The sequence below is a fragment of the Papio anubis genome, chromosome 8, assembly GCF_008728515.1.
Source record: "Papio anubis isolate 15944 chromosome 8, Panubis1.0, whole genome shotgun sequence".
Classification (NCBI taxonomy): domain Eukaryota; kingdom Metazoa; phylum Chordata; class Mammalia; order Primates; family Cercopithecidae; genus Papio; species Papio anubis.
This window is the reverse complement of record NC_044983.1, coordinates 25,429,995-25,449,245: the sequence shown is the minus strand read 5'-3', so window position 1 is coordinate 25,449,245 and position 19,251 is coordinate 25,429,995. Positions and strand designations below refer to the sequence as shown.

Genomic DNA, 19,251 nt, shown 5'->3' with positions numbered 1-19,251 from the left:
ATCCTGCAGAATTTTCTGAAGGATTAGAGGTTACTTCTGTAAACTCCTTGGCACATTCATTTTTTAAGTGTCTGTGACTTGGCAGAAGAAAGAATTGGAAATATAATACTAAGACCCACCTTTTAATTTTGAAATTTAATTTTAATTATTATATTTTAGAGATAGGGGCTTGCTCTGTTGTTCAGACTGGAGTGTAGGGATGTGATCATAGCTCACTACAGCCTCAAACTCCTGGACTCAGGTGATCCTCCTGCCTCGGCCTCCCAAGTAGCTGGGGCTACAGGTACCTGCCACCATGTCTAGTTCAATTTTTTATTTTTATTTTGGATAGAGATAGGGTTTCTCTGTGTTACCTAGGCTAGTCTTGAACTTCTGGCCTCAAGTGATCCTTCCTCCTCAACCTCCCAAAGTGCTGGGATTACAGGTATGAGCCACCATGCCTGGCCTTTAAACCTTACTTTTAAAAAGTCTAAACTGACCTCCTAAGTGCAGGATCAGGTGGTTGTGGCAGCCCCTTCTACCTCCAGCGCTCGGTGCACCAAGGCTGCCTTTTCACCGAGCCCCGCCTTCCTCCGTGCACCTGCCCCACCTCCACAGATCACGCTTCCCTTTCCTCTGCTCCTGCACAGCCCCATTGCCTGTCCTCAGAGCACCACAGGCGCCTGTCCATGGAAAGAAGCCTCCTGGGAGACAGTCAAGCACAGCCCTTTGGATCTAGTAGAAGTCAGAATGTCACGAGACACACTCCGCCTTTCCACTCCGCCTCTGAGTCACTTCCCTTTGCTGTTTCCACATCAACAAGATGGAGAACACAGCCCTTTCCTATCCCAAAGGCCTGCTGAGTGCAGGCACTTAACTAATTGCAACGACCTTGCAGTCTCAGGGAACTGGTCCTAGGTTTCTGGGCAAGGCTGGGCCCTGCTGGCTCCTCACAGCGCCCCCTCCGCAGCTGGAGCCCTCTCAGCCCTCAGTTCCCGCAGGGCCAGCATTCTGCCTGCTCCAGGGCCCTCCAGTCCAGCATTTGCTAAATCACCTCCCTCCTCTCCAAGCCTTTCTCCTATTACCTTGCGAAAGAGAGAACCAGAAAGGTTGTGATTATTGCCAGCTATAATTGAATGTAATTCAAAAAGCATTTGTTAAAACTTTACCACGTTTTCAGCTCCCCACCCCCGCACCCATTACCCACCGGGAGTCCCTCTGTTGCCAGCTCCTGCCAGCCCAGAGGCCAGCTGACTTGGGGGGTCTTGCAGGGCAGGAGGGGAGCAACAGGGATGCATTACCCTGTGCTTTCTTGCTAAGGGAACCTCTTCTCCCCTCAAAGCCTTTGATCCCTGCAGCTAGCCAGATTTTTCTTATCTCTTATTTGACTTCTGGGCTCCACTCTTCTCTCAGTTCTTCAAAAATCATACTCATCTTGCTCCTTATTTGCCAGGTCATGAATGCCTTTTGGTGGAGTGTCTTCCTGTCTTCCCTCCTGTCTTCCTTCTTTTCTTCCCTCCCTCCCTCCTTTCTTCTTTCCTTCCTTCCCTCCTCTCTCTGCCTTCCTATGTTTCAGGAGCCATAACGGACCTGTAGCTATGAAGATAAACAGAAGAGGGAAGAAGGTCCCCAACTATTAGATCATAATCCAGTAAAAAGAAAAAAGGTAAAACAGAACAAAACACACAAAAACAGCCATAGCCTGCTACGGTCTCTAATAGAAATCTAAGCATGGGACCAGAGGATCATAGAAGAGAACCTGCCTACTGGGCCTCAGGATCTTAGGAAAAAGTGACCCAGAAAGATCAGGACACCCCATGACATGCTGCCTATAGGGCTGGTGAAGAGGGTGGGCGAGGGGTCATTGGGAAATGAGACCAGAAGGTGGCAATCTGCTAAGAAATTTTTGAACATCATCCATGGAAAAGCAGATTTTCATTTTAAAAATATAAACATGGCACAAGGATACAGCACAGGTGTGAGCTGGGAGGCTGCAGGGGCAGCGAGAATAAGTGCCTGGTGTGTCTTTGGCCACTGGCAATCCAAGAGAAGGATGCCTTGATTTGTAGCACTTGCCAATTTCTCTGGTGTAAATACTTCCATTGTGGTTGATTCCAAGCCACCAGCATGATGGTACTGAAAGGGGAGTTGGGGAGAAATGGATGCCATTGGCTTGTGAGAGTTGGTTCCAGCACACCACTGCCTGAACAGTGACAGAGTCTAGGCAAAGAGGGCAGATCTCAGGGTCCCTGGCCTCAAGCCACCTCTGACCCTTGATGTCCCACTTGTTGCCTGTAGTGGTTGCACCACCCAGCACTTCAAGATAACAATGTACAAGGTGCATGAAGGCATAACATCTTACCATGTACCCCTTCCTCCCAAGAGCTTCTTTTCTCTTACTCTCCAGTCCTCTGAAAGTTGTTATTTTCAAAACCACACTCTTTGTCATCTTTAATCTCAAACTAAGTTATCCAACAACTTCTCCTCTTAAGATTTGTCATCTTTAATCGCAGACTAAGTTATCCAACAACTTCTCCTCTTCAAATCATGATCTCAGCTTTTTCCTTCCCTCTCAACCTCCAACTCCTGCAAATCTCATGTCCCTCTCCAGGTGGGTTACAAAGTTGGCTGCTGAGCAAGGAAATTTGGTACCATGACAAATCAATGCTTCAGTTTGTCTGAGTTCTTCCCCATTTTCTAGAGAAGTTAATAAGGAGGTCAGATGATAGCAGGTGAATTCCTAGCTGGTCAAATGGTTTTTTCTAAAGACTGCCAATCAAATGTCTACATTAACCTGGATGGAAGACTGTTACTTTAATTGCTTCTGTTCACACCTTTTAATTGGGTATGAAGGAGCTTGTGGTTATTAAACAAGAAGCATCAAGTTGAGCACAGGATTGGGAGAGATTATGGCTTTAACAGAGGATCAAAAAAAGTTCCTGAAATCCTCGCAGGCTGGTAAGTCATGCCAAGTTTAACAAAATGCAACTTGTGAAGTGGGATAAATGAGCCATTCTTCATGTAGATTAAAAAAAAAAAAAAAAGAAAAGAAAAAAAGTCTTCCCCAGTCTAGGATGAGAAAGAAGTGGTTTAGCAGCGATGGATTAAAAAATAGGATTTAGACTAACTGTAAATTCACTGTTAGTCACTACGATGTGGCTGCCAAGAAAAGTTAATGTAGTGTTGGGATTACCAGAAAACCCCTAAGAAACGACGGTGATTTCCCTCCGGGCTCTGCACACACGATCCCACCTCAGCGGTGCAAGCTGAGGGCCTGGGGTTTGACAGGCCGTCTGCTAGGGCAAGGGCATTCAACAAAGCCCTATCACCTGGTGCAGACCCCTAAAACCAAAGAGAGAGTCATGGGAATGCAGGATGGATTGCTGGTTTTGAACAGTTGTAGGACTGCCCAGTGAAAGATGGATCTGACTCCTTCCTCCAAGTCAACGTTAAGAAGAAATGTAACAGCCAGAGGAAGAGGAGCTTCACATTTGCATATCACTCGCTGAATCTCCCTTCATAGCGTTTGCACCCTTGCTACCTCACTGATACCTCCCAAGGCAGGCTGCTCTCCCATTTTGAGGACGAGGAAAAGTGACTGACTAAGCAGCTTTCCTGGGGTCCCCTTTCTTCAGTAGCAGAGATAAGACCAGAGCTCAGATTTCCCTCTGTACCCCAACAAATACAGTCCACGGCCTACATCCCAGCACTAAGTGCCCCCCAACCTTCCCTCCGCCCCTGCTCTGAGCTTGGTCTCCACACCTCAAGCTTATTTCCGCGTCAAAGAGTACAGTCCAGATGAACCTGCTTTTCTGAGGTAGCCCCCAGAATTCTGCTCAAACACAAATTCCTCATACATGCATGGAAACGAATGCAGACTTTTGACATGTTAATATGTATATAGTCATGGATACGTAGGACTTGATTAAGGTATATTTTATGATACATGTAATAAACAGAAAAAAAAAGTTGGTGATTAAAAAAAAAAAAACTCAGGTACTTTTTTTTAACTAGAAAGTATAAACCCAAGTCTAACTGTACAGATTAGCACCCCTGTCTCTCACCACCTTAAAAGCAACAAAACCATCCTCTTGAACAATCTTCTCCACCTGCCAACCCCCTAGTCTGCCACTCTCTGCAAACCTAGTATACACCAAACATTTGCTTTATGTAAACAGATCTCAAAACCATTAAACATGACCAAGCCCCCATCTGTAGATGTATTCAGCTTTCATTTTAATGCGAATTGGATAAAACAGCAATTTTAATGCCCCTTCAAGCAAACAGGACGCCACCTGTGTGTGAAAAAGACTTGAGAAAATTAAAAATAGATGGAAAAGCCCTCAGCAGTTGAAAATGCTAATAAAAACAACTTTAAGGAACCACCATAAACCTACTAAACAAGCCAAGTTACCTAGGGAAAAAAAAGAAAAACTTATGTTCATTGACTTGAAATGAACTAGTACAATTGCCAATTACTCAGAATTGGCTTTCTGAAGCAAGGAAGTTAAATACAAAATAACTCACATGTGTTGATCTTGCTACCCAACGTTGGGAAACATACCGCATCTATCCAAGGCGAGGGGTGTGAAGCATTTGCACAAAGATGTTCCTAGCTGTACTATTTATAGTAGTGAAATAATGAGAATCAAAACAAAATGCTCAGGGGGAAGTTTGAGCGCTAGCAATAATGATAAACTATGATAAAAATATGAGTAGTGCATGAAAAGATTTATATAAAAATGTTAAGTGACAGAGAATGAAATTTACATACTGATTAGAACTACATAAAAACACAGTCCACATTTAGAACTGCATGCAGTTAGAGATCTTAAGTTACATCGGTTATAATATTGTTATTTTGGTTAAATATATTTTAGAAATGTGTAAAGTCTGTTGCACAAGGATAAAAACTGGACCTCTCTCCTATGCATCAATCTCTAGCTCCTCCTCAGACACAGTTTTTGTGTGTGTGTGTGTGTGATGGAATCTCACTTTGTCGCCCAGGCTGGAGTGCAGTGACATGATCTTGGCTCACTGCAACCTCTCCTCCCGGGTTCAAGTGATTCTCATGCCTCAGCCTCCTGAGTAGCTGGGATTACAGGCGCCCGCCCCCATACGCAGCTAATTTTTGTATTTTTAGTAGAGAGGGGGTTTCACCATGTTGACCAGGCTGATCTCGAACTCCTGGCCTCAAGTGATCAGCCCACCTCAGCCTCTCAAAGTGCTGGGATTACAGGTGTGAGCCACTGCGCCCGGCCGTGATAGTTTTATTTTCTGTACTCCACGTGGCCCACACAGAGGGGCTGATCTTCTCCCCACCAAGCTAGATAAGGAAGCAAATAGGTCCCTGAAATTCACCTAGATTTCTGGATCCTATCCAAAATTAGGCTTGGATTAAATAGGATAGACAGATACCTCAATGAAATGTGACAAGAGAAGAGATGCCTAGGATTACAGAAAGTTATCTCCAACTCTGAACAGTTCTCCAAGAGCCCAGAGTGTCTGGCAGTGCCTTGAGGTTCTTTGCCACCCCACCATCTTGATTTCCTCCTCAGCCCTGAGACCTTGAGCACACGTCCTCTTCCTCCAGCTCTCCATGACCGCCAAAGGGCTCATTTCTGAGAAACAGCAGAGGTAACAGAGTGCTTCCCTAGCCCAACCCTGGGCTAGCACTTTCCATGCACAATGAGCCCAGTCCATTCGAAGAAAAACCCAAAAGGTAGGTACTGTTATCCCCCATCTCATGGATGAAGTCTCTGAGGCTGAGCAAAGTAACTTCCCAAAGGCCACACAGCAAGTAGAGAGCAGAACTGTGATTTGAGTGGAGTCAGAAGGGGCTGCAGGTGTGGGCTCTTTCTCACTGCATCCTGCAGTGATGAAGATTCTGGTTATAATTCACAGTACAGACCTACCCAAGAAGGAGGCCTCATTCCATAGACACCCCCACAGTAAGGTCCTCTGGGGCTCTGGATTCTAATGGTAAAACGTTGCTGTTAGATGAGCAACAACCTCAGACAGCACTTGGTCCCTGGGTTCTTCACCCTGTCTACCTGCATGTCGGCATTGCTGGAATATATAGTGTAAATATCTCTAAGACTTAACCTGACCTAGTGCATGGAGACCTTGGGGGTTGGGGCCTAGCCATCTGTATTTCTCAATAACATCTCAGGTGATTCTTTATAAAAATATTTTTAACTGAAATTGTATATATTTGAGTTGTACAGCAAGTTGATTATTACAGTCAAGCTAATTAGCATATTCATCTCCACAGTTACCTTTTCTTGTGTGTGTACTGAAAACACTTAAGATCTATTCTCTAGGAAGTACTGATCAGTGCAATTAGGCAAGAAAAAGAAATGAAAGGCATTCAAGTTGGAAAAGAGGAAGTCAAATTGTTCCTCTTTGCAGATGACATGATTTTATATAAACACCTAAATACTCCACCAAAAATGGTTAGAGCTAATAAACAAATTCGGTAAAGTTGCAGGGTATAAAATCAACATATAAAAACCAGTAGTGTTTCTGTATACCTATAACCAACTAGCTAAAAAAGAAACAGAAAAAGTAATCTTGGCTTGGCACAGTGGCTCATGCCTGTCATCCCAACATTTTGGGAGGCTGAGGCAGGAGGATTGCTTGAGTCCAGGAGTTTGAGACCAGCCTGGACAAACAGGGAGACCCTGTTTCTACAAAACATTTAAAAATTAGCCAGGTGTTCGGCCAGGCGCGGTGGCTCACACCTGTAATCCCAGCACTTTGGGAGGCCGAGGCAGGCAGATCACCTGAGGTCCGGAGTTTAAGATCAGCCTGACCAACATGAGAAATCCCGTCTCTACTAAAAATACAAAAAACTAGCTGGGCATGGTGGCTCATGCCTGTAATCCCAGCTACTCGGGAGGCAGAGGCAGGAGAATCACTTGAACCTGGGAGGCGAAGGTTGCGGTGAGTCGAGATCATACCATTGCACTCCAGCCTGGGCAACAAGAGTGAAACTCCATCTCAAAAAAAAAAAAAAAAAAAAAAAAAAAATTAGCCAGGTGTGGTGATGCGCACCTGTGGCCCCAGCTACTCAGGAGGTTGAGGTGGGAGGATCAGTTGAGCCCAGGAGGTCAAGGCTGCAGTGAGCTATGATGGTGCCAATGTACTCCAGCCCAGGCAATAGCATAAGACTTTATCTAAAACAAAACTAAACAATCTCATTTATAATAGCTACAAAAATCATAATAAAATAGGAATAAATTTAATAAGACAGGATAGTTTTTAACCAAGAAAGACCTTTATGATGAAAACTATAAAACACTGATGAAAGAAATAGAAGAGGCTGGACGTGGAGGCTCACGCCTGTAATCCCAGCACTTTGGGAGGTCGATTTGGGCAGATCACAAGGTCAGGAGCTCGAGACCAGCCATTTTGAGACCAGCCTGGCCAACATGGTGACACCCCATCTCTACTAAAAATACAAAAATTATCCAGGCGTGGTGGCATGCGCCTGTAATCCTTACTACTCGGGAGGCTGAGGCAGGAGAATTGCTTGAACCCAGGAGGTGGAAGTTGCAGTGAGCTAAGATCGCACCACAGCATTCCAGCCTAGGTGACAGAACAAGACTCCATCTTGGGTGGGGGGTAGGGGGGAAGAATTAGAAGAGGACACACACATGAAATGGAAAAATGTTCCATGTTCATGGACTGGAAGAATTAATATTCTTAAAATAACCATACTACCCAAAGCGCTCTACAAATTCCATGCAACCCCCATCAAAAGACCAATGACATTCTTCACAGAAATATAATAGAAAACACAATCTTAAAGTTCATGTAGAATCACAAAAGACCCCAAATAGCCAAAGCAATTCTGAGCAAAAAGAGCAAAGCTGGAGGCATCACACTACCTGACTTCAAAAATACTACAAAGCTAAAGTAACCAAAATAGCATGGTACTGATATAAAACAGACACATAGACAAATGAAACAGAATAAAGAACCCAGAAATAAATCCACATATTTATAGCTAACTGATTTTCAACAAAGATGCCAAGAACATACATTGGGAAAAAGACAGCATTTTCAGTAAATGGTGCTGAAAAACCTGAATAACCATATGCAGAAGAATGAAACTAGATCCCTATCTCTCACTATACACGAAATCAACTCAGAATAAGGACGAAAATGTGAGATTCAAAACTATAAAACTACTAGAAGAAAGAAGGGTAAATCCTTCAGGACATTGTTTTGGGCAAAGATTTTGCAGGGAAAACAAAAAATTTTGCAGGTAACAAAAGTAAAAATAGGCAAATGGGATTTAAAAAAAAAAACAGAGACAGCATCTCACTATGTTGCCCAGGCTTATCTCGAACTCCTGACCTTAAGCAATTCTCCTGTCTTGACCTCCCAATGACAAATCGGATTTTATCAAGCTAAAAGCTTCTGCACAGCAAAGGAAACAATTGACAGAGTGGACCAGGCAACCTGTAGAACGGGAGAAAATATGGGCACACTGTTCATTCAATAAGGGACTGATATCTAGGATACATGAGGAACTCAAACAACTCAATGGTAAAAAAATAATAATTTTTTTTTTTTAATGAGCAAAGTATCTGAAAGGACATTTCTCAAAAGAAGACATACAACCAGACGTGATGGTTCACACCTGTAATCCCAGCACTTTGGAAGGTCAAGGTGGATGGATCACTTGAGGTCAGGAGTTCGAGACCAGCCTGGCCAACATGGGGAAAGCCCCTCTCTACTAAAAATTCAAAAATTAGCTGGGCATGGTGGCACACCCGTAATCCCAGCTACTCCAATGGCTGAGGCACGAGAATCGTTGGAACCCAGAAGGCAAAGGTTTCAGTGAGCCGAGATCGCACCACTGCACTCCAGCCTGGGCAACGAAGCGAGACTGCATCTCAGAAAAACAAAGACATAGAAATGACCAACAGATAAATGAAAATATGTTCAATATCACTAATCATAAGAGAAATATGAATCAAAACTACAATGAGATAGCATCTCACCCAGTTAGAATGGCTATTATCAAAAAGACAAAAAATAAATGCTGGTGAGGATGTTGAGAAAAGAGAACTCCTAAACACTGTTGGTGGGAATGTAAATTAGTATAACCGTTACGAAGAACCGTATGGAGATTCCTCAAAAAACTACAAATAGAACTACCGTATGATCTAGCAATCCCACTACTAGGGATTTTTCCAAAGGAAAGTAAAATCAATGTGTTGAAGAGATATCTGTACGTCCACATTGATTGCAGCACTACTCACAATAGCCAAAATAGGAAATCAACTGAAGTGCCCATCAACAGACGGAGTGCTATTTAGCCATGACAAAGAACGAAATCTTGTCATTCAAAACAACATGGATGAACCTGGAGGACGTTATGTTAAGTGAAATAAGTCAAGCACAGAAAGAGAAATACTATATTTTCTCACCCATAGATGGGAGCTAAAAAAGTTGAGCTCAGAGAAGTAGAGAGAATTGTGGTTATTAGAGGCTGGGAAGGGCAGGGTGGAAGGTAGACGGAGAGAGGTTGGTTAATGGATACCAAATTAAAGCTAGACAGGAGGAATAAGTGCTAATGTTCTGTAGCCCTGTAGGGTGACTAGAGTCAATAATTTATTGTATATTTTTAAATAGAACAGAGAATTTTGGATGTCCCCAACACAAAGAAATAAAATGTTTTCCATGATGAATATAGTAATTACTCTGATTTGATTATTACACAGAGTATACATGTATTCAAATATCACTCTGTACCCCATAATACGTACAGTTATTGTGCATCAATTTAAAAAATTACTAAAATTTAAAAAATCGACTCTCTTAGCCAATCTGAAGTATGTAATTCAGCATGCTTAGGTACAGTCACCATGCTGTACATTAGATCTCTGGGACTTATTCATTCTACATAAATAAAACTTTGTCCCCTTTGACCAACACCTCCCTCTTTCCCCACCCTCCTAACATCTCAGGTGATTCCGGTACCCACGTGGTGAGGCTGAAGAATGGCTGGCTTGGCCCTCAACTCACTGTGAGAACTGAATCAAGAGAGACTCATGACATGGTGAGGTCTCTCCACTGGGACACAGGTCTCCCAGTTCCCAGGCTGCAGGCCTCCCTCCCAGGACAGAGCTCAGCAAACATTTGGTGCCGCGATGGATCTCAGGGAGTGACAAGTCATAAAGGCAGGCCCTTCCTGGGTGTCTCAGAGTCTCTTATTTTAGAGCAGAGTTGTGGTTTCAGTTTTAGTTTCTTGTCATTACCCAAGCCCTTTATTGGGAAATGGGCACTTGGGTAAAAAGAGAAAAAATAAAATAGGTGGTTTCAATCATTCAGAGTTCAGAAAATTCAGGGGAACTTTGGCCTTTAAAACTCCAGCCACGAGGCCTCCAAAGTAGGGAAACCCTGAATGCGGTAGCGAGAAATCCCCCTGTGGGCAGCTCTTCTCTGGCAAGTCTCCCCAGCACAACTCACATGGTAGCAAGAGTTTTCCTCCCTGGTTAAAAGCATCAAATAAAATACAAAGGGAAAACCCAGCTGAAAATTTCCTGAGCAAGGTCACAAAATGACTGTTACCCTTTTAGAAGAACGGTAGGAGAAAAAGGTCTCAGGGATCCAAAATCAGACATGAACACAGCACCAGGAAGCCAGGGCTGGGCAGAGAAAGACCTGACCCTGAGAGTCTCCTGTGGATCATAATATGAGTAGCAAGGCCCTGAGAACAGGAGCTTATAGACAGAAAGCTCAGCAATGTGCCGTCGAAACAACAACAAACAACGAAAACAAAAACAACATCAAAAAAGCACAGGGCCAGGCGCGGTGGCTCACACCTGTAATACCAGCACTTTGGGAGGCCGAGGCAGGTGGATTGCCTGAGCTCAGGAGTTTGAAACCACCCTGGACAACGTGGTGAAACCCTGTCTCTACTAAAATACAAAAAAATTAGCCGGGTGTGGTGACATGTGCCTGTAATCCCAGCTCGAGAGGCTGAAGGGGGAGAATTGCTTGAGCCCAAGAGGCGGAGATTGCAGTGAGCCAAGATCGTGCCATTGCAGTCCAGTGTTTTTAGACTCCATCTCAAAAAAAAAAAAAAAAAAAAAAAGGCACAGGTTTTCCCTGTGATGCTCTTCTTACCTGGATGCAGAGACTCACTTGTAAATTAACTTGTGTGTGCTAAAAGGTAAGTAACAAGGAGACTACTTAGGCATATTCAATTAAGGGGTTATGAAAACTTCAAAGATTATATGCAAATTATCTATGGAAATATGCTCCTACGGTTACAGCTGAGTTGTACACTGAGGGAAAACAGAGAAATTAAAACAGTTGTGGTAGGCTGGGTGTGGTGGCTCATGCCTGTAATCCCAGCACTTTGGGAGGCCGAGGTGGGTGGATCACTTGAGCCCAGAAGTTTGAGACCAGCCTGGGCCACAGGCAAGACTCCTGTCTCTGCAAAAAATCTTTAAAAAGACCCCGTCATGGTGGCATGTGCCTGTAGTCCCAGCTACCCAGGTAGGTGAGGTGGCCCAGGAGTTCAAAGATCAGTGAGCTATGACCGTGCCATTGCACTCCAGCCTGGGCGACAGAATGAGACCCTGTCTGCAAAACCAAACAAAAAACGGTGGTTGTAGACAGGAAATTAAGTGTTTCCTTTTAACGTTGGTTTGATTTCAATGATACATACTCTAAAGACTCACTTCAGCTACCTCTTTAAATACATTAGACCTAAGCCTGAAAAGAATGAGAAACCTGCGACCTACTTCCAGCTCCCAAGCACTGACATTCCCCATGCAGCCACGTTGGGAACAGGGCAGTCGGAATCCTGAATCCTGGGTTTCATCTCTATAAAAATCAGGCATCCAGCTCCCCCATGTCGGATGTGAGTCTATGTTTGGCATAACGGTTCCGGGGCCCTTTCTTCCTTTAGCTCTTTGTTCATTGAGGTTTCTGAAGCACACAGGAAGTCAGAAAAAAGAACAGCAACCCACTTCTCCACAGCCTCACCGCAGACGAGAAGCAGCAGGGAGAAGACAGCCAGTGAGGAGGGGAACTGTGTGCTGCTCTCCCCCAGCTCCTCTAGGGGAAAGGGAGCAAGATGAAGCCGGTAGGAGGGGAGTGTGCGGGTTATGTCTACACCCCAGTTTTCAGGAGCCCCAGAAGGAACCAACTTCTACTTTTCTGCTTCTATTGACAGAATGTTCTGATTGCCTTGTGTACACACACACACACACACACGGATAAGCTGTAAGATTTTACACTCTTTTCAATCACATGCAACTTAAACCCCAGAGCGACACTCGGGTAACTTGGATCCATCACCTTATATATCTGAACTCAGCTTTTCTCATCTAAAAAGTGAGGGGATTAGGTGAGAGGGATGTTCTTCCAACAAAGTGTTGCACATATGAATATTTCGTACTGTTTAAAGTGATCGTTCAGCTCCTGAAGTGGTTTATTTCTTCATTGTTTGGCTGAAAATACTTCTATAATTGCAGAACCCCCTTGAATCTCTCACCATAGCCCTGGATTCCTTAAAGTCTGGGCTAAAGCCCCTGGACTAGACTTGATGCTTCCAGGATCGTTGTCTTGGTCTGTAATTCTGGGAGCTAAACTCATTAGCTACAAGGAGAGACCTTGGTTGTTGAGGGAGATATGAGACAGTGGAGGGAAAAAAAGGTGAGGGAGAGAAAAGCAGAAAAGAAAGAAAAAGATAGGAGGAGATATTGATAAAAGAGAAAAGTAACAACTAAGATTGTAAACTCACCAATGGTAGGAACCAGAGCTAAAGGGTATGTCAGATAATTTGTTTTTACTTCCCTTGGTTTTACAAGTGAGGGAACTGAAGGTAGGGATGTTCCCTTCCCCAAAGTAAATGCTCTGGGGGGTGCTAGCTTTCAAGTAATCCCTCAAGGACTGACTATGCAGGTGACGCCAGGAAAGTAGAGGAGGAGGTTTACATTTTCCAGAACCTTCTCCACTTGCACCCAACACCTCCTGATCTTTACCTGTGAACTGTGTAATGGGAGAGGGTCTTTCCAGCTAGAGCTAATGTGCCCACCTGTTTAGAAATGGAGTCTCCATTTTAATGTAATGGCACCCTTCAGTAAAAATACCCTCCTGTGACACAGGCAGTGCATGTGACAGAGAGCTCACAGAGCACTAGCTCTCTGTCTTCTCTCTTCCCTCCAGAGGTGGTCCTGGCCCCTTTACAGGAAGGAGACACTGGCTCAGAAAGGGTTAAGACCACACTCAGCTGGAGACAGAATCAGGCCCAGAACTAAGACCTCCCCATGGCAGCCAAAGAAGGATGCCAGGTGCGCAAAGTTCTTATCACACTGGCATGAAACAAGCACATTTTTGGAGCTCTGTCCTGGCCCAGTCAAATCATCTGGGACAAATCCCATTACCTCCCTGAACCTCAGTGTACTCACCCATAAAAGTTGGGCATGTTAGCACTATCTTTCCCAGAACTGTTGTGAACATTAATGAAAATAATATCTGTAATGTACGTGGTAAACTACACATCCCCAACTCTGAGTGTTGGCGGTAATCACAGATCACCTGAGTTCCTCTGGTTCCTTCAAGCATCTGCATATTTCAGTGACAGGGGCCCCTTTTGGCAAAAACAACCTATCTATTCCATTTCTGGATGGTTTTCAGTACCAGAGAGGTCTTTCTGAGGATATGTTAAAGGAGTTTTTCTACACTTTTTACCCGCAGGGGTCAGCTCTGCCTCTGGAGCTGTGAGACATGAGTTGCACCCTTCTCCCTCCCACTTTACAACAGCAAGTCTCTGGTTCTAAACACAGAAGTGAAAATGTTATAGGAAAGCGGTCCCGATTCAGACCCCAAGAGAGGTTTCTTGGATCTCACGCAAGAAAGAATTCAGGGCGAGTCCATAAAGTGAAAGCAACTTTATTAAGAAAGTAAAGGAATAAGAGAATGGCTACTCCATAGACAGAGCAGTCCTGAAGGCTGCTGTTTGCCCATTTTTATAGTTATTTCTTGAATACTTGCTAAACAAAGGGTGGATTATTCATGCCTCCCCTTTTTAGACCAGAAATTTTAGACCAGGGTAATTTCCTGACATTTCCATGGCATTTGTAAACTGTCATGGCACTGGTGGGAGTGTAGCAGTGAGGATGACCAGAGGACATTCTTGTCGCCATCTTGGTTTTGGTGGGTTTTGGCTGACTTTTTACTGCAACCTGTTTTATCAGCAAGGTCTTTATGACCTGTATCGTGTGCTGACTTCCTATCTCACCCTGTGACTTAGAATGCCTTAACCGTCTGGGAATGCAACACAATAGGTCTCAGCCTCATTTTACCTAGCTCCTTTAAGATGGAGTTGCTCTGGTTCACATGCCTCTGACAAAAAAAAACATGAGGGTTTGTATGGTTCGAGATCATTCCAGTCCAGGTCCACCTGCTGCTCAGACACATTTTAGTCCCAACCTCGAGAAGCCCACAGGAATCAATTTGGACAAGATCTGCTGACACCAGTAATGATCACCAGAAGTCTCCAAAGACTGCTCCCTCCGAGAAGGGCCAATGGCACTAGTTGGGGTGGGGGCAGCCAAGCCTATTGCTTCTGCCCAGATTGGCCTGGCCTGAACCCACTCTGCAGCTCCCTGCTATCTGGGTCTAGGTCTTGGGTTCTGAGGACTCTAGACCTGAATGGGTTTTGAAGGTAACTCACCCTGGACTCTCTCCCACAGCTTTGCAGCCCACACCTGGGGCTCCTGTCTGATGCTTCGTACATTCTGAGCTCTGGTCTCTGCTCAGCCTCGAGCTGAGGTGGCAACCACAAACCTCTTCGTCCCACAGCACTGCTGAGCAGACTAACCTCCCACTCTTGGGTTCTATTCTTGGCTGTCAACATTGGCATCATGTGTCAAGTGCCTAATTGCATGGCCGTGAGCCTGGTGAGGGGAATGAAGGCTCCAGAACACAAGGTACCCTGCTCACCAGTGCAGCCCACGACCCTTCTGAGAACAAACAGGTCGTACAGGCAGAATACTAAACCAGATATGAGTGGACACGACACACTTCTATATAGCTGGGTGCACCCGTGCATAACTGGGGAGGAGGGAGGTGCCCGCTGAGGAGAGGCACATGGGACAGGGAAAGAACACAGTCCCTGGAGGCAGGAAATGTGGGGTCTGGTTCCCAGCCCTTCACTACCTAGTAGCTTATGACCGGGAGGCAGTCAATCAGAGCACTGTAGGATTTAACACTGGAAGGGTCCAGTGGATTCTAGGACCTGGATGCTCCTCAAGGGAAATCATTAGAAATACATGTGTTCTGCCCTGGACCTACAGGTCAGAACTAGGGGGTGGGGCAAAGGGATCTTTATTTGAACAGAAATGATGATGGCACGCTTTGGAAATGACTGGATGACCGTTGGGAAGGGTGACACCAGAGAGGAAAACTCAACTGCCCAAGTCAGACACTTGGTTCAGGGCAAAGCTGAGACCAGATTGAGGTCTCCTCATCCCAGGCTACATCCTGGCTCTAAGACCTTAGGCTCTGAGTTCCCCACATGTCCAGGACAGGGTAAGGGGACTCAGGAGGGCCTCACTGGTCTGGCAGGGACTGTTCTACTGCCCACATCTTCCTTCTGCCCCAGAAATGCCCTATGCTGCAGCCTGGGCACTCCTGAGCCCATGTCCCCCTCATGATTGTGAGATCACACGGATGAAAATGCCGTGCCACACCCATCAGCCCCTTCCAGCCTCACAGGATGGTGGGAAAACCTTGAGTTCCAGTCCCCATTTTATAATCCATCATGAGACAATCAGGTTGGTTCAGCTCTTTGGACTCAGGTCCCCTCTGTTCAAAGAGGAGATAAGGCTGGACTCTCAAGTCATTTCCAGCTCATTATGCTATTAGATTTACAGTGTCTCAGGGCTGAAAGGAATCGCAGATATCACGTAGTGCAGTGCTTCACGTCTGGCGCACCTGGGCAAACTCATCCCCTCAGCCCTCAAGGGCATGTGGGCCAGGCTTTGTAATAACCACGCTTTCTGGTTTCTACATTTGATGCTTTGACATGGGGCCCCACTGACCCTGGAGGGACTGCTTCTCCCAGGGCCAGCCAGTTTCTGACAGCTGCCTTTCATATATGTATACCAACCCATCCAGAGCCCACACTTGCAACCGCCTCTTGTCACATTCACACTGAAGGCCACTATCCATCTGTCCTAATCACCCCAGGGTAGGTACCAGGTAACTGGGGACAGTGTCTATGCAAGAGCCCAGAGCCTGCTGAAATTATTCAGATGAGCCAGTCCTAAACCTGCTATGCTGTTTCATGTTCCTTCCCATGGAAATCACAATAAATGCTCCTGCTTACATTTTTTCTCACTCTCTCTGCCTCCTGACCTACCCGTATTGCCCCACGGGGCCCTGTATGGTGTGCTGGGACTCCTGTTGTGAGGGGTCTGTGAATGTGAACTTCTTCCTTCATGACAGTCATCTCTGCATCTGCATGTCTTACCATATTGGATTAAAACAAATCCCAAGTATACTCAAAACAGGCCAGCCATGGTTGGACCTGTTAGGTCCAAGGTTGGAGCCTTTAGGCTTAAATGCAGTCCCCTTTAGGGTTTCCAATCCCTGCCAGTCTACTTTTTGTGTGCCCTGCAAACACTTCTATTGTCTATGTGCACTGCGCATGCAAAAGGCTTAGAAGCCCCAGTGTGCAGCCCCTGCTGCCCCTCAGCCTGGCGATTTACCCCCTATGTATGGGCATTCCCACTTCCAAGGAGCTCTCTTTGGTGGAAAAGCCTGCATTATACTCACCGCAAGCCTGCTTTCTCACTGCTGTTGGTCCCTGCTTGGACTTCTGCCCTCTGGGGTCATGCAGGGTTGGTTCAATACCTCCTCCTTGTGATGTCTCCTCAGCTTTTTATAAGCAGCAGCTCTGGGTTCCCTAGAGGCTTTTCTTCTCCCACCTAAACACCTCTTGTTCAAGAGGCATATTTTTCACTATTCTGTGGCTCTCGAAGATCCCATACCAAGGCTCTTCTCTAAGGGCCTCTCCTGCTTTAAACCAGAAGGAGAAGACACCGTGCCCTGAAAAGATGCCTGACCTCCATATGACCACTGCTGGTTTTTCATGAGAGTTTTAATGTGAAATCTCCAATAAAAAAAAAAAATTATTTTAGAGACAGAGTCTCGCTGTGTCACCCAGGCTAGAGTGCGGTAGTGTGATCATAGCTCATTGTAACCTCCAACTTCTGGCCTCAAGTGATTCTCCTGCCTCAGCCTCCCAAGTAGCTAGAGCTATAGGTGTGTGCCACCACACCCAGCTCTATGTTTGAAATGTTGAGATAAACTTACACAATATAGAGGCAGGGAGGAGCAACGGGTCCTCTCCCAGCTGCTTGCCCAAGGCCAATTCTCTCCAGTTGTTTAGCTACTTTCTAGTTGGAGGGGACAGAGTTTTCCCACCACTGCCCAAGTCCCCTCCCCAGGCAAAGAACTATGTGAAGACTCTGGTCACAGAGAACACTTTAGACAGCAGCTTGTTGGAGAAGTCTGTGCGGGGACTAGGGAGTAAGATGTCTGATATGTGCTTTGAACACAGGATCATGCTGCCTCCCTGCTGTGCTCCCACAGAGAGAACACAGAATGCTGCTGCCATGGGCTCCCCACTGTGGCAGGGGCAGGGCCCTGATGTTTGGGCCTGGGTGTCTTTTCTCCTAAAGCAGCAGCAGTGGTAACGTGCATGAGTGAAGCCCATCAGGCATGGCTGGTGGAGCCTAAGCCAATACGACAGTGGGTATCTGGGCTAAGGGGGCAACTGTGGCTTTGGTTCAGCTGATGCTTGCCTTGTGAGAATGGATGCTTGATCTCTATGGGGCCACTTCTAGTCTTTCAAGAGAAGCTGGAAATTTAGACTTTGTATATGAACTCTCTAATCTTTAAATGCTAATGCAGATTTACAAAACAGTATAAGCTAACAAAAGCACATCTTTGGATTGGATCAAGTTCCAAGACCACTAGTTTGCATCCTCTGTCCCAACCTCAGCTGGGGTTATCCTCCCCTCCAGAACAGGGTGGTTGCCAGCACAGCCCAGGTGTCCTCAGCTCTCCTCTAGGCTGTCTCAGCTATGATGTCCTCTGGCCATTGCTCCCTGTGGTGGTTAATTTTCTGTGTCAACTTGACTGGGCTATGGAGTACCCAGATATTTGGTCGAACATTATTCTGGGTGAGTCTGTGAGGGTGCTTTTGCATGAGATTAGCTTTTGAGTTGGTAGACTGAGTAAAGTGGATCGACCTCCCTAACAAGAATGGGCCTCATTCAATCAGTTGAAGGCCTAAATAGAACAAAAGGCTGACCCCCCTGCTGAGTAAGAGGGAATTCCTGCTGCCTGAGGGCCCTCCAACTGGGACACCAGCTTTTTCTTGCCTTCAGAATCAAACTGAAACATTAACTCTTCCTGGGTCTTGAGCCTGCCGACTGTAGATCTTGGGACTAGCCAGTCTCCATACTCCTGTGTGCCAATTCCTTATAATAAATCTCTTTATAGACATCTCTACATCTTGTTTGTTCTGTTTCTCAGGGGAACTTGGACTAATACACTCACTTTAATCAAAAGACAGTTACACCTTTGAGGAAGAAACTGAACATTTTATCAAACAAAAGTTCCTCTTCTGGCTCACTGACCACATTTATATCATATTTCTAGCGTAGAATATAACAACAATAGCAACTACTATTTATCGAGTGCTTTGTATGTATCAGGCATGGGGTCAAGCAATGCATATGTGCTTTCTTATGCAATCCACATAATACCCTGTTCCCCTTGCAGAACACATGAGTATCCCTAGCTCAAGCATCATATTGGTCCTTCCCAGGACACGCGCCTCTGCCTAGATCGGTGCCTGGCACAGACGAGGTGCTCAGTAGATTATTCCTGAAATCAAGAAATGAACTCTTCTTTAAAAAAGATTCTGTTGGCCGGGCATGGTGGCTCATGCCTGTAATCTCAGCACTTTGAAGGGCCAAGGTGGGCAGATCACCTGAGGTCAGGAGTTCGAGACCAGCATGGCCAACACGGTGAAATCCCATCTCTACTAAAAATACAAAAAGTAGCCAGGCATGGTGGTGCATGCCTGTAATTCCAGCTACTCGGGATGCTGAGGCAGGAGAATTGCTTGAACTCAGGAGGCAGAGGTTGCAGTGAGCCAAGATTGTGCCACTGCACTCCAGCCTGGATGTCAGAGTGAGACTCTGTCTCAAAAAAAAAAATATA

General features: G+C 45.5%; 1 protein-coding gene across 6 annotated transcripts in view; it reads right to left on the bottom strand.

The window, feature by feature from the left end:
• Window positions 1-19,251, bottom strand: part of PTK2B (protein tyrosine kinase 2 beta) — a 135,588-nt gene that overhangs the window by 69,935 nt on the left and 46,402 nt on the right. The window contains exon 1 of one of the 6 annotated variants that reach the window (XM_031669449.1): window positions 10,021-10,807. The exons of 4 other annotated variants lie outside the window; for them this stretch is intronic. The gene's annotated coding sequence lies outside the window, so the exon portion shown is untranslated. Of the gene's footprint in view, window positions 1-9,979; window positions 10,001-10,020; window positions 10,808-19,251 lie in introns of those variants that run through there. One more of the 6 variants, XM_031669448.1, reaches the window with a different exon arrangement.